At 52.8% G+C, this 14,295-nt stretch overlaps 2 pseudogenes; both read left to right on the top strand.

Annotated features, from left to right (window-relative positions):
* The first annotated feature begins 2,269 nt into the window (after positions 1-2,269).
* On the top strand, positions 2,270-2,388 carry LOC144338864 (5S ribosomal RNA; annotated as a pseudogene).
* A 9,713-nt stretch (positions 2,389-12,101) lies between these two features.
* Positions 12,102-12,219, top strand: LOC114674619 (5S ribosomal RNA; annotated as a pseudogene).
* Positions 12,220-14,295: the final 2,076 nt, after the last annotated feature.

Consider the following 14,295-nt stretch of genomic DNA (forward strand, 5'->3'; position numbering starts at 1 on the left):
TTGCTTTCTTTCTTCTCTTTCTTTCTTTTCTACTTTCCTTTTTTTCTTCTCTCTCTTCCTTCCTTCTGTCTTTTCTTTCTTTTCTTTCTTTTTCTCTTTCCTTCTTTCTTTCTTTCTTCTTTTCTATTTCTTTCCTTTCTTTCCTTGTTTCTTTGTTTCTTTCTTTGTTTCCTTCCTTCCTTCCCTCCCTCCCTCCCTCCCTCCCTCCCTCCCTCCCTCCCTCCCTTCCTTCCTTCCTTCCTTCCTTCCTTCCTTCTCTTCCAGAGGGAGTCTCTCTCTGTCACTCAGGATGGAGTGCAGTGGCACGATCTCGGCTCACTGCAAGCTCCGCCTCGCGCATTCACACCATTCTCCTCGGGGACTATAGCCGGGCTCATGTTTTGTAGTTTTAGTAGAGACGGTGTTTCACCGTGTTAGCCAGGCTGGTCTGGATCTCCTGACCTCATGATCCACCCTCCTTGGAAATCGAACGTGCTGTGGTTACAGGCGATTCACCGCACAGGGCCTGCTATAGTCTTCTGCGGTTTCCCCCCTCCCTCCCTTCCCCCTACTGTTGCCATGCTTCCCAACCGACCCGGACACTGCTCCCACTTTATTGCCTGCCTACAGCACCGTTGCAGCCGGGGACGTCCTTTTGGGGGTCCGCCACGAAAGCACAACCGAGCAGCAGCCTCCCAACGCTTCCCCCTTGCCGCCGCCAAGCCAGGAGCCCGGGTCCATCCCGGGAGGGCAGGGGGTGCGACCATAAAGACGCAGGCGCAGGTTCCCTCCCCTTCACGCTTCCTTCCCGCTCCCGGAACGCCCAGGCGATTCAATGTACTCATCAAACACCGCCACAACCTTCCAAACCGGGGGAAGGGGCAGGCAGGGGCAGAGGGTGTCACACACGCCAGCCAAGAACTCCGCTCCAGAACACAGGGGCCACTTTATCCGGGGGAAGACCTTGCTTTGCCAGCCACCAGGAAAACAGTCCGTGTGCACCCGGATTCCATTGCCACCAACTTCGTGTAAACTCCAGTCCCGAGGACATGCCTGAGACCCAGGCCTCGGGCACCGTGTGTACGCCTGGTGCCATGGCTCCTGCCATATGGTCGGTCGCACTCTGCGAATCTAGGGGCCAACACACCGTACCAGGAGCACAGGGAGGTGCCAACAAATTAAGGAGCCTACAAAACACACCTCCAAACAAGCAATTAACCCTAGACAAAACCAGTCTCAGTGCTCCATTGCTCCTCTTACATGGATGGCCTGGTCACCCTGTTCTGGCTCAGCCCATGCCCCCTCCACCCTATCCTGGCCTGCACAAAAGGGCCCTGCCTACTGGAGCAAGGAGCTCCCTCTCCATGGCTCTATCTCTCTCCCTCTCTACCTCCCTCCCCCTCTATCTTCTGAGTTTCCCCTGCACCTCCCGCTATTTCTGTCACCTTCCCTCTGTCTCTGTCTCTCTTTCTCTGTCCCTCTCTCTTTCTCTGAATCTCAGTCTGTCTCTTTCCCTCTGCTTTTCCCCTGTCTCTCTCGATGGATGTCTCTCTCTCACCATCAGTTTCAATCTCTCCATCCATCTCTTCCTTGTTCTCCTTCAAGACTTTTATTTGTGTGTGCATGTGTTTGTGTGTGTGTGTGTGTGTGTATGTCTGTGTCTGTGTACACGCGTGTGTGGGGGTTCCTGTGCGCCAGCGCCCGGGTGTGTCTGTGTGTGGGGCTGTGGATTTGCTCCTGGTGGTGGTGGGGTGTGTCTGGGTTTCTCTCAGCCCTTCTCGCCGGGGATCAGGCTGCAGGCACTAGTGCCAGCCCGGGGCAAACAGGGCCATCCCTCAACCCCCAACCCCCCACGCCCTCTTGCCCACCGGCCGGGTCTTGGTCTGGACAAGTGACCTTTGTGGGGGCGCTGTGAGAAAAAGGCCATGCGCAGCTGTTCCAGCTGTTCTTCCTTGACCAGCCATGACGGCTCTGGGTGGGTGGGATATGAGGGGGCCTCGCAGGAGCTCCTAAGTGGCCAGGGATCCAAAAGAATGCATCCGTCACAGGGCGGAGGATGGGACGGGGTCCTAGGATCCTGGGCCCTGGGCCCTAACGCCTCGGAGCACTTCTTTTTCCGAGTGGGCAGAACGTGGTGGAAGCTCCGGAGCTCAGGAGCTGGGGGAAGGCCACGGGCGAGCATCTCAGAGGTCCTTTTCTAAGCCCGGCGGCCCTGGGCTGGCGGTGCCAGCTGGAAACCAGTGGGCATGGCTGAGCCGAGCTCTTGGGGCAGCCAGGCGGCTCTGCAGGTGACTACGGCCATGCCACCCTGAACCCGCCCGATCTCATCTGATTTTGGAAGCTAAGCAGGGTCGGGTCTTGGTAGTTCTTGGATGGGAGACTACCTGGGAATACTGGGCACTGTAGGAGTTTTAGCTGTCTTTCCTTCTTTTCTACCTTCCTTTCTTCCCTTCTCTCCCTCTCTTCCTTCTTTCTTTCTTTCTTTCTTTCTTTCTTTCTTTCTTTCTTTCTTTCTTTCTTTCTTTCTTTCTTTCCTTCTTTCTTTTTTTCCTTCCTTCTTTCTTTCTTTTCTCCCTTTCATTCTTTCTTTCTCTCTTCTTGCTTTCTTTATTTCCTTCTTTCTTTCTTTCTCTTTTTGTCTTTCCTCCCTTTCGTTCTTTTATCTTTTCTTCTTTCTCTTTCTTTCTTTCCCTCTTTTCCTTCTTTCTCTCCTTTCTTCTTTCTTTTTTCTTTGTTTGTTTGTTTCTTTCCTTCATTCTTTCCTTTCTGTCTCTCTTCCTACTTTCTTTTCTTTCTTTGTCTCTTCTTTCTTTCTGACTTTCCTTCTTTCTTCTTTCTTTTCTTTCTTTTATCTCTCTCTTTCCTTCTTTCTTTTTTTTTTTTTTTTTTTTTTTTTGAGATGGGGTCTCACTCTGTCACCCAGGCTGGAGTGCAGTGGCCGGATCTCAGCTCACTGCAAGCTCCGCCTCCCGGGTTCACGCCATTCTCCTGCCTCAGCCTCCCGAGTAGCTGGGACTACAGGCGCCCGCCACCTCGCCCGGCTAGTTTTTTGTATTTTTTAGTAGAGACGGGGTTTCACCGGGTTAGCCAGGATGGTCTCGATCTCCTGACCTTGTGATCCACCCGTCTCGGCCTCCCAAAGTGCTGGGATTACAGGCTTGAGCCACCGCGCCCGGCCTCTCTTTCCTTCTTTCTTACTCTTTCTTTCTCTCTCTCTCCCTTTCTTTCCTTCCTTCCTTCTTTTCTCCTTTTCATTCTTTCTTTCTTCCCTCTTTCTTTCTTTTCTTTCTCTCTTCTCTTCTTGCTTTCTTTATTTCCTTCTTTCTTTCTCTTTTTGTCTTTCCTCTCTTTCGTTCTTTTTTCTTTTCTTCTTTCTCCTTCTTTCTTTCCCTCTTTTCTTTCTTTCTCTCCTTTATCCTTTCTTTCCTTCTTTCTTTCTTTCTTCTTTCTTTCTTAGTTTCTTTCTTTCTTTACTTCATTCTTTCTTTCTGTCTCTCTCCCTACTTTCTTTTCTTTCTTTGTCTCTTTCTTTCTTCTTTCATTCCTACTTTCTTTCTTTCTTCTTTCTTTCCTACTTTCTTTCTTTTCTTTCTTTCTCTTTCTTTCTTTCTTTCTTTCTTTCTTTCTTTCTTTCTTTCTTTCTTTCTTTCTTTCTTTCTTTCTTTCTTTCTTTCTCTTTAATTGTCTCTCTCTCCCTTCCTTTCTTTCTTTCTTTCCATGTTTTCTCATTATCTCTTGTTCTTTCTTTCTTCTTTCTTTAGTTCTCTCTCACTTTCCTTTCTTTCTCTCTCTTTCTTTCTTTCCTTTTTCTGTCTTTCTTTCTTTTTCTTTCTTTCTTTCTTTCTTTCATCTTGCAATCATTCTTTCTTTCTTTTCTTTCTTTCTCTTTCTTTCATCTTGCTATCGTTCTTTCTTCCTTTTCTTTCTTTCTCTTTCTTTCTTTCTTTCTTTCTTTCTTTCTTTCTTTCTTTCTTTCTTTCTCTCTCTCTCTCTCTCTCTCTCTCTCTCTCTCTCTCTCTCTCTCTCTCTCTCTCTCTTCCAGACAGAGTCTCACTGTGTCACCCTGGCTGGAGTGCAGTGGCGCGATCTTGTCTCACCACAAGCTTGGCCTCCCGGGTTGATGCCATTCTCCTGCCACAGCCTCCTGAACAGCTGGGACTGCCAGCACCGGCCACTCCCAATTCATGTTTTGAAGTTTTAGTAGAGATGGGGTGTCAACGTGTTAGCCAGGCTGGTCTGGATCTCCTCACCTTGTGATCCACAGGCCTCGGCCTCCCAAAGTGCTGGGATTACAGGCGTGATCCACTGTGCCTGGCCTGGTGTTGGCTTTTGTGGCTTCCCCCCTCCCTTCCTTCCCCCTACTGTCAGCGTGCTTCCCAACCTTCGGTGAATCTGCCCCCGCTTTATCCCCCGCCTACACACCCGCTGCAGCCAGGAACCTTCTCCTGGGTGTCCGCCACCAAAGTACCACTGGGCAGCAGGACCCCACCGCTTCTGCCTCACTGCCACTCTGCCAGGAGCCTGGTTCCAGCCCGGGAGGGCAGGGGGACGGACCCCAAATGCGCAGGCACGGGTTCCCTAACGTTCCTGGTGCCTTCTGGCTCCTGGAACGCCCAGGCATTTCTATTCAACCATCAGGCGCTGCTGCAACCTTCCAAACAGGGTGAAGGGTAGGGCAGGGACAGCGGGTGCCACACACGCCAGCCAAGAACTCCGCTCCAGAATGCAGGGGCTGCTTTATCCGGGGGAAGCACATTGCTTCGCCAGCCACCAGGAAAACAGGCACTGTGCACCCGGATTCCCATTGCCACCAACTTCCTGTAAACTCCATTCCCGAGGACACGCCAGAGACAAAGGCCTAGGGCCCTGTGGGCATGCCCATTGCCACGGCTCCTGCCATACGGACGGGTGAGCCCTGCAAATCAAGGGGCCCACCGCACCGCACCAAGAGCACAGGGAGGTGCCAACAAAGGAAGGAGCCTATGAAACCCACCTCCAAAGCAAGTAGTTGATCCAGGACAAAACCTGTCTCAGTGCTCCGTTCCATGGATAGCCTGGCCACCCTGTTCTGGCCCAGTCCAAGCCCCCTTCAACCTATCCCAGGCTGCTCAAAAGGACCCTGCCTACCGGAGCAGGGCACTCCCTCTCCAAGGCTCTATCGCTCTTGCTCTAGCTCCCTGTGCCTCTCCTGGGTTTGACCCGGCACTGCATGCTACTTCTGTCGCCTTCCCTCTGTCTCTCTGTCTGTCTCTTTCCCTCTCCCCCTCCCCTGTCTCTCTCTATCACTATATCTCTCCCTCCCTTGGTTTCAATCTCTCCATTCATCTCTTCCTTGATCTCCTTCAAGCCATTTGTGTGTGCATGCACGTGTGTTTGTGCATGTGTGTGTACGTTTGTGTCAGTGTGTGTGCGCGGGTGTGTGTTCCCGTGCAAGAGCGCCCGGGTGTGTCTGTGTGTTGGGCTGTGGATTTGTTCCTGGTGGTGGTGAGGTGTGTCTGGGTTTCTCTCAGCTCCTCTTGCTGGAGATCAGGCTGCTGCCTCTAGTGCCAGCCCGGGGCAAAGCAGGGCCATACCCCAACCTCCAACCCCCCATGCCCTCTTGCCCACCCGGCAGGTCTTGGTCATTACAAGAGACCGTGGTGGGGGCGTTATGAGAAAAGGCCATGCACGGCTGGGCTGGCAGTTCACCCTTGGCCAGCCCTGACGTCCTGGGTGGGTGAGGCAAGAGGGGGTCACGCAGGAGCTCCTGAGCAACCACGGATCCAAAAGAATACCTAAGCGACAGGGCGGAGGACTGGACCTGGACGGGGTCCCAGGATCATGGACCCTGGGCCCTGACACCTCGGAGCCCTCCCTGTTCTGAGTGGTCCCAACGTGGTGGAAGGTCGAGAGCTCTGGAGCCGGGGGAAGACCACTGGTGAGCGGCTCGGGGGTCCCGATACAAGCCCAGCATCCCCGGGCTGGCTGTGCCGACTGGAAGCCATCAGTCATGGCTGGGCAGGGCTGTTGGGGCAGCCAGGCGCCTCTTCTGGCATCTACAGCCATACGAACCTGAACGCGCGTGATCTTGTCTGATCTCGGAAGCTTAGCTGGGTCTGGCCGTTTGGTACTTGAATGGGAGACCGCCTGGGAATACTGGGCGCTGTAGGCTTTTTTGCTTTCTTTCATGTCTTTCTTTCTTTTCTACCTTCCTTTCTTCCCTTCTCTCTCTCTCTATTCTTTCTTCCTTTCTTTTTCTTTATCTCTTTTTTCTTTCTTCTTTCTTTCTTTCTTTCTTTCTTTCTTTCTTTCTTTCTTTCTTTCTTTTCTTTCTCTCTTTCTTACTTCTTTCTTTCCTTCCTTCTTTCTCTCCTTTCTTTCTTTCTTTCTTTCTTTCTTTCTTTCTTTCTTTCTTTCTTTCTTTCTTTCTTTCTTTCTTTCTTTCTTTCTTTCTTTTTTCTTTCTTTCCTTCCTTCCTTCCTTCCTTCCTTCCTTCCTTCCTTCCTTCCTTCCTTCCTTCCTTCTTTCTCTCTTTCTTTCTTTCTTTTTCTTCCAGACAGAATCTCGCTCTGTTACCCAGGCTGGAATGCAGTGGCACGGTCTCGGCTAACTTCAAGCTCTGCCTCCCCTGTACATGCCATTGCCTGCCTCAGCCTCCTGAGCAGCTGGGACTACAGGCTCCTGGCTCCATGGCCGGCTCATGTTTTGTAGGTTTAGTAGAGACAGGGTCGCACCATGTTATCCAGACTGGTCTGGATCTCCTGACCTCGTGATCCACCTGTGTCAGCCTCCGAAAGTGCTGGGATTACAGGCGTGATCCACCGGTCGTGGACTGTTGTAGGCTTTTGGGGCTTCCCCCCTCATTCCCTTCCCCCTACAGTCACCATGCTTACCAGCTTACCCTGACTCTGCTTCCGTTTCATCACCGGCCTACACCCCCGCCACAGTCGGGGATCGCCTCCTGGGGGTCCCCCACCAAAGCACCACCAGGCAGCTGCATTCCACCTCTTCCACCTCACCACCACCTCGCCAAGATCCCGACTCCAGCCCGAGATTGAATGGGGCCGGACCCCAAAGTCGCAGGCGCGGTTTCCCTGCCTTTCCCAGTCCCTACCCACTCCCGGAATGCCCAGGTGATTCAATCCACTCTTCAGGTGCCGTCGGAACCTTCCAAACCAGGGGAAGGTGTGGGCAGGGGCAGCGGGTGCCACACATGCCAGCCAACACCTATGCTCCAGTACGCTGGGGCTGCTTTATCCAGGGGAAGGACATTGCATTGCCAGCCACCAGGAAAACAGTACCTGTGCACCCAGATTCCCATTGCCAAAATCTTCATGTAAACTCCAGTCCCAAGGACACTCCACAGACACAGGCCTCGGGCCCCGTGGGCACGCCTGTTGCCACGGCTCCCATCAAACGGGCTGACACACTCTGCCAATTCAGGAGCTGACCAAATCGCACCAAGAGCACATGGGGGTGCCAACAAAGGAAGGAGCTTAAGAAAACCACCTGCAAAGCAAACAATTAATCCAAGAGGAAACCCGTCACAGAGCTCTGTTGCTCCTCTCACATGAACGGCCTGGCCACTCTGTTCTCGCCCAGCCCAAGCCCCCTCCACCCTATCCCGGCCTGCTCAAAAGGGCCCTGCCTAAAGGAACAGGGCGCTCTCTCTCCAAGGATCTATCGTTGTCGCTCTCTAGCTTCCACCCCCTCACTCTTCTGAGTTTGCCCCTGCAGCTCGCGATATTTCTGTCGCCTTCCCTCTGTCTCTCTGTCTCTCTCTCTTTCTCTGTCCTTCTCTCTTTCTCTGCCTCTCTGTATGTCTCTTTCCCTCTCCCTGTCCCCTGTCTCTCTCGATTGCTGTCTCTCTCCTTCCCTCGATTTCAATCTCTCCATCCATCTCTTCCTTGCTCTCCTTCAAGCCATTTGTGTGTACATGCATGTGTGTGTGTGTGTATGTGTCTGTGTGTCTGTGTGTGTGCCCGCGCTCGCGCGTGTGTGCATTCTTGTGCGAGAGCACCCTGGTGTGTCTGTGTGTGGGGCTGAGGATTTGCTTCTGGTGGTGGTGGGTTGTGTCTGGGTTTCTCTCAGCCTCTCTCACCAGGGATCAGGCTGCTGACTCTAGTGCCAGCCCGGGACAAAGCAGAGCATCCCCCAAACCCCAACTCCCATGCCCTCTTGCCCACCGGCCATTTCTTGGTCGGAACAAGTGACCGTGGTTGGCGTGTTGTGAGAAAAAGGCCACTGGGCCGGCTGTTTGATCTTGGCCAGCCTTGATGGCTCTGGGTGGGTGGGGCAAGAAGGGGGCCTCGCAGGAGATCGTGAGCCACCAGGGATCCAGAAGAATACCTGCGCGACAGGGCAGATGACCGGACAGGGTCCCAGGATCGTGGTCTCTGGGCCCTGACACCTCAGAGCACTCCCTGTTCTGAGCGGGCCTGACGTGGTGAAAGCTCAGGAGCTCGGGAGCTGGGGGAAGGCCGCAGGCGAGGGGCTCGGGGGTCCCGATCCCAGCCACGCGTTCCCGGGTTGGCGCGGCCAGCTGGAAGCTGGCGGGCATGGCTGGCCAGGGCTCTTGAGGCAGCCAGGCGCCTCTGGGCCGTAACACCTTGAACACGCCCAATATCCTCTGATCTCCGAAGCTAAGAAGGCTCGGGCCTGGTTAGTACTTGGATGGGAGACCGCCTGGGAATACCCGGTGCTGTAGGATTTTTTGTTTTCTTTCTTGTCTTTCTTTCTTTTCCACCTTCCTTTCCTCCCTTCTCTCTCTCTTCTTTGTTTCTTTGTTTCTTTCTTTCTTTGTTTCTTTCTTTCTTCCTTCCTTCCTCCTTCTCTTTTGTTCTCTCCTTTTTCTTTCTTCTTTCTTTCTTCTTTTCTTTCTTTCTCTCTCTCTTTCTTAGATTTTTTCTCTTTCTATCTTTCTTTCATCTGTCTTTCTTTTCTTTCTCTTTTTCTTCCATTCTTATTTCTTTCCTCCTTTCTTTCTTTCCTTCTTTCTTCCCTTTCTTTTTCTCTCTCTCTTTCTTTCTTCCTTTCTTTCTTTCTCTCTTTCTTTCATTCTTCCTTTCTTTCTCTCTTTGTTTCTTTCTTTCCCTCTCTTACTCTCTCACTTTCTTTCCTTCTCTCTTTCTTTTTTCTTTCTTTCTTTCTTTCTTTTCTTTCTTTCTTTCTTTCTCTCTCTTTCTTTCTTTCTTTCTTTCTTTCTTTTTCCTTCCTTCCTTTCTTTCTTTCTTTCTTTCTTTCTTTCTTTCTTTCTTTCTTTCTTTCTTTCTTTTTCCTTCCTTCCTTCCTTTCTTTCTTCCTTTCTTTCTCTTTCTTTCTTTCTTTCTTTCTTTCTTTCTTTCTTTCTTTCTTTCTTTCTTTCTTCTTTCTTTCTTTCTTTCTCTCTTTCTTTCTTTCTTTCTTTCTTTCTTTCTTTCTTTCTTTCTTTCTTTCTTTCTTTCTTTCTTTCTTTCTTTCTTTCTTTTTCTTTCTTTCTCTTTCAAATGCAATCTCAGTCTGTCACCCAGGCTGTTGTGCAGTGGCACGATCTCGGCTCACTGCACGCTCCGCCGCCTGGGTTCACGCCATTCTCCTGCCTCAGCCTCCTGACCCCCTGGGACTATAGGCACCCGCCACCTGTATAGGCCCGGCTCATGTTTTGTACTTTCAGTAGAAACAGGATTTCACCGTGTGAACCAGGCTGGTCTGGATTCCTGCCATTGTGATCCACCCGCCTCGGCCTGCTGTAGGCTTTTGTGGCTTGTCCCCTCCCTCATTTGCCCCTACTGTCGCCATGCTTCCCAACCTCCCCTGACTCTGCTCCCCCTATATCGCCCACCTACACCCCTGCCGCAGCCGGGGACCTCTTCCTGGGGGTCCGCCACCAAAGAACCAATGGGCATCTACATCCCACTGCTTCCGCCTTGCCGCCGCCCTGCCAGGAGCCTCGATCTAGACCGGGAGGGCAGGGGGCCGGACCCCAAAGGCGCAGGCGCGAGTTCCCTGCCGTTCGTGGTGCCTTCCCACTTCCGGAACGCCATGCGATTCCATTGACACATCGGGCGCTGCCGCAACTTTCCAAACTGGGGGACAGGGTGGGCTGGGGCAGCGGGTGCCACACATGCCAGCCAAGACCTCCGCTACAGAAGGCAGGGGCTGCTTTATCCGGGGGAAAGGCAGTGGCGCGATCTCGGGTCACTGCAAGCTCCGCCTCCGGGGATCATGCCATTTCCCTTGCTCAGCCTCCTCAGTAGCTGAGACTACAGGCACCTGCTGCGACTCTCGGCTCATGTTTTGTAGTTTTAGTGGAGACGGGGTTTCACTGTGTAAGCCAGGCTGTTCTGGATCTCCTGACTTAGTGATCCACAAGCCTCGGCCTCCCAAAGTGCTAGGATTACAGGCGTGATCCACTGTGCCCGGCCTGCTGTAGGCTTTTGTGGCTCCCCCCATCCCTCCCTTCCCCCTACAGTCGCCATGCTTCCCAACCTGCCCTGACTCTGCTCCCACTTTATCACCTGCCTTCACCCCCGCGGCAGCCGGGGACCTCCTCCTGGGCTTCTGCCACCAAAGCACCACCTGGCAGCAGAATCCCACCGCTTCTGCCTCGCCGCCGCCCCGCCAGAAGCCCAGCTCCACCCGGGAGGGAAGGGGGCCAAACCCCAAAGTTGCAGGCGCGGGTTTCCTGCCATTTGCGGTGACTTCCAGCTCCGGGAATGACCAGGCGATTCAATCCACTCATCAGGCACCGCCGCAACCTTCCAAACTGGGGCAAGGGGCGGGCAGGCGCAGCGGGTGCCAGACAGGCCAGTCAAGACCTTCGCTCCAGAACGCAGGGGTTGCTTTATTCGGGGGAGGGACATTGCTTCGCCAGCCACCAGGAAAAGAGTCTCTGTGCACCCGGATTCCCATTGCCACCATCTTCGTGTATCTCCAGTCCCAAGGACAATCCACAGACCCAGGTCTCCGGCCCCCTGGGCACGTCTGTTGCCACAGCTCCCGCCAAACCTGCGAGCACACTCTGCCAATCAAGGGGCGCACCGAACTGCACCAAGAGCAGATGGAGGTGCCAAGAGAGGAAGGAGCCTACGAAACCAACCTCCAAAGCAAGCAATTAATCCAAGACAAAACCCGTCTCAGAGTTCCATTGCTCCTCTTGCATGGACGGCCTGGTTACCCTGTTCTGGCCCACCTCATGCCCCCTCCACCCTATCCCATCCTGCTCAAAAGGGACCTGCCTACCAGAGCAGGGCACTCCCTCTCCATGGCTCTATCTCTTTTGCTCTCTACCTCCCTCCCTCTCTATCTTCTGGGTTTCCCCTGCACCTCCCGCTATTTCTGTTGCCTTCCCTCTGTCTCTCTGTCTCTCTTTCTCTGTCCCTTTCTCTTTCCTGAATCTCAGTCTGAATCTTTCCCTCTCCCCCTCCCCTGTCTCTCTCAATCCCTGTCTCTCTCCCTCCCTCGGTTTCAATCTCTTCATCCATCTCTTCCTTGCTCTGCTTCAAGCCGTTTGTGCGTGTATCTGTGTGTGTGTGTGTCTGCGTGTGTGCGTGTGCCCGTGTGTGGGTTCCAATGTGCCAGCACCCGGGCCTGTCTTTGTGTGGGGCTGTGGATTTTCTCCTGGTGGTGGTGGGGTGTGTCTGGGTTTCTCTCAACCCCTCCCACCAGGGATCAGGCTACTGGATCTAGTGCCAGCCAGGGTCAAACAGGATAATCCCCCAACATCCAACGCCCCACACCCTCTTGCTGACAGGCCGGGACTTGGTCGGGACAAACGACCATGGTAGGGTCATTCTGAGAAAAAGGCCACGTTGGCTGGGCTGGCTGTTCAGCCTTGGCCAGCCCTAAGGGCTCTGTGTGGGTGGGGAAAGAGGGGACCTCACAGGAGCTCCAAAGCGTCCAGGGATCCAAAAGAATACCTCCGTGACAGGGCGGAGTACTGGATGGCATCCCAGGATAATGGGATCTGGGCTGTGACGCTTCAGAGCACTCCCTGTTCCGACCGGGCCCTACGTGGTGGAAGCTCGGAATCTTGGGAGCCGGGGGAAGGCTGCGTGCAAGCAGCTCGGGGCTCCTGATCCGAGCCCTGAGTCCCCGGGCTGGCGGTGCCGGCTGGAAGCCGGCAGACATGGCTAGGCCGGGCTCATGGGGCAGCCAAGAGCCTCTGTGATGTCCATACCACCCTGAACTCGCCCGATCTCGTCTGATCTCAGAAGCTAAGCAGGGGCGGGTCTGGTTAATACTTGGATGGGAGACCGCCCGGGAATATCGGATGCTACAGGCTTTTTTGCTTTCTTTCTTTCTTTTCTATCTTCCTTTCTTCCCTTCTCTCTCTCTCTTTCTTTCTTTCTTTCTTTCTTTCTTTCTTTCTTTCTTTCTTTCTTTCTTTCTTTCTTTCTTTCCTCCCTCCCTCCCTCCCTCCCTCCCTCCCTCCCTCCCTCCCTTCCTTCCTTCCTTCCTTCCTTCCTTCCTTTCTTTCTTTCTTTCTTTCTTTCTTTCTTTCTTTCTTTCTTTCTTTCTTTCTTTCTTTCTTTCTTTCTTTCTTTCTTTCTTTCTTTCTTTCTTTCTTTCTCTTTCTTTCTTTCTTTTTTTCTTTTCTTTCTTTCTATCTCTCTCTCTTTCTTTCTTACTTTTTCTTCCAAACGGTGTCTCACTCTGGCACACAGGCTGCAGTGCTGTGGTGGGATCTCAACTCACTGCAAGCTCGGCCTCCCGGGTTCACGCCATTCTCATGCCTCAGCCCCATGAGCAATGTGGATTACATGCGCCCCCCACCACGCCTGGCTCATGTTTTGTAGTTTTAGTAGAGATGGTGTTTCACCGTGTAATCCAGGCTTGATCTCCTGACCTTGTGATCCACACGCTTTGGCCTCCTAAAGTGCTGGGATTACATCTGGGGTCCACTGCCACTGCGCCCGGCCTGCAGTAGGCTCTTGTGGCCTCCCCCCTTGATACCTTCCCTCTACTATCGCCTTGCTTCCCAACCTCCCTTGACTCTGCTCCCTCTTCATCGCGCCCCTACACCCCCGCCGCACCCGGGGAACTGCTTCTGGGAGTGAGACACCAAAGCACCACTGGGCAGCAGCATTGCACCACTTCCGCCTAGCCGCTGCCCCATCAGGAGCCCGGCTCCAGCCTGAGAGGCTGGGGCCCGGACCCCAAAGGCACAGGCCCAGGTGTTGGCATTGTGAGAAAAAGACTACACACTGCTGGGCCACTTGTTCACCCTTGGCCAGCCCTGAGGGTTCTGGCTGGGTGGAGCAAGAATGGGCGTCGCAGGAGCTCCTGAGCCACCAGGGATCCAAAAGAATACCTCCGTGACAGGGAGGAGTACCGTACGGTGTCCCAGGATTATGGGCCCTGGGCCTTGATGCCTCAGACTGCTCCCTGTTAGGAGTGGCCCGACATAGTGGAAGCTCGGGAGCTTGGGACCTGGTCGAAGGCCTTGGACGAGCGCCAGGGAGGTCAAGATACGAGCCCAGTGGGCTCCGGCTGGTGGTGCCAGATGGAAGCCGGCGTGCATGGCTGGGCTGGGCTCTTGGGACAGGAGGTGCCTCTGCTGGCGTCTACAGCCATACCTCCCTGAACGCGCCCTATCTCATCTGTTCTTGGAAGCTAAGCAGGTAAGCAGGGTTCTTGCTGGGTAGTGCTTGCATGGGAGACTGCCTGGGAATTCCAGGTGTTATAGGCTTTTTTGCTTTCTTTCTTCTCTGTCTTTCTTTTCTACCTTCGTTTCTTCCCTTCTCTCTATCTTCTTTCTTTCTTTCTCTTTCTTTCTTTCTTTCTTTCTTTCTTTCTTTCTTTCTTTCTTTCTTTCTTTCCTTTCTTCCTTTCTTCCTTTCTTCCTTTCTTCCTTTCTTCCTTTCTTCCTTTCTTCCTTTCTTCCTTTCTTCCTTTTTCTTCCTTTCTTCCTTTCTTCCTTCCTTCTTTCCTTCTTTCTTTTCTTTCTTTCTGTATCTCTCTCTCTCTCTTTCTTTCTTTCTTTCTTTCTTTTCTTTCTTTCTTTCTTTCTTTCTTTCTTTCTTTCTTTCTTTCTTTCTTTCTTTCTTTCTTTCTTTCCTTCTTTCTTTCCTTATATCTTTCTTTCTCTCTTTCTTTCTTATTCTCATTTTCTTTCAGATGGAGTCTCGCTCTGTTAACCAGGCTGGAGTGCAGTGGTGTGATCTCGGCTCACTGCAAGCTCCTCCTCTGAGGTTCACGCCATTCTCCTGCCTAAGCCTCCTGAGCAACTGGGACTACAGGTGTGGCCACCACGCCTGGCTCATGTTTTGTAGTTTTAGTAGAGACGGCGTTTAACCATGTTAGCCAGGCTGGTCTGGATCTCCTGACAACATAATCCACCCGCCTTGGCCACACAAA

The sequence above is a fragment of the Macaca mulatta genome, chromosome 1 (assembly GCF_049350105.2).
Source record: "Macaca mulatta isolate MMU2019108-1 chromosome 1, T2T-MMU8v2.0, whole genome shotgun sequence".
Lineage (NCBI taxonomy): Eukaryota > Metazoa > Chordata > Mammalia > Primates > Cercopithecidae > Macaca > Macaca mulatta.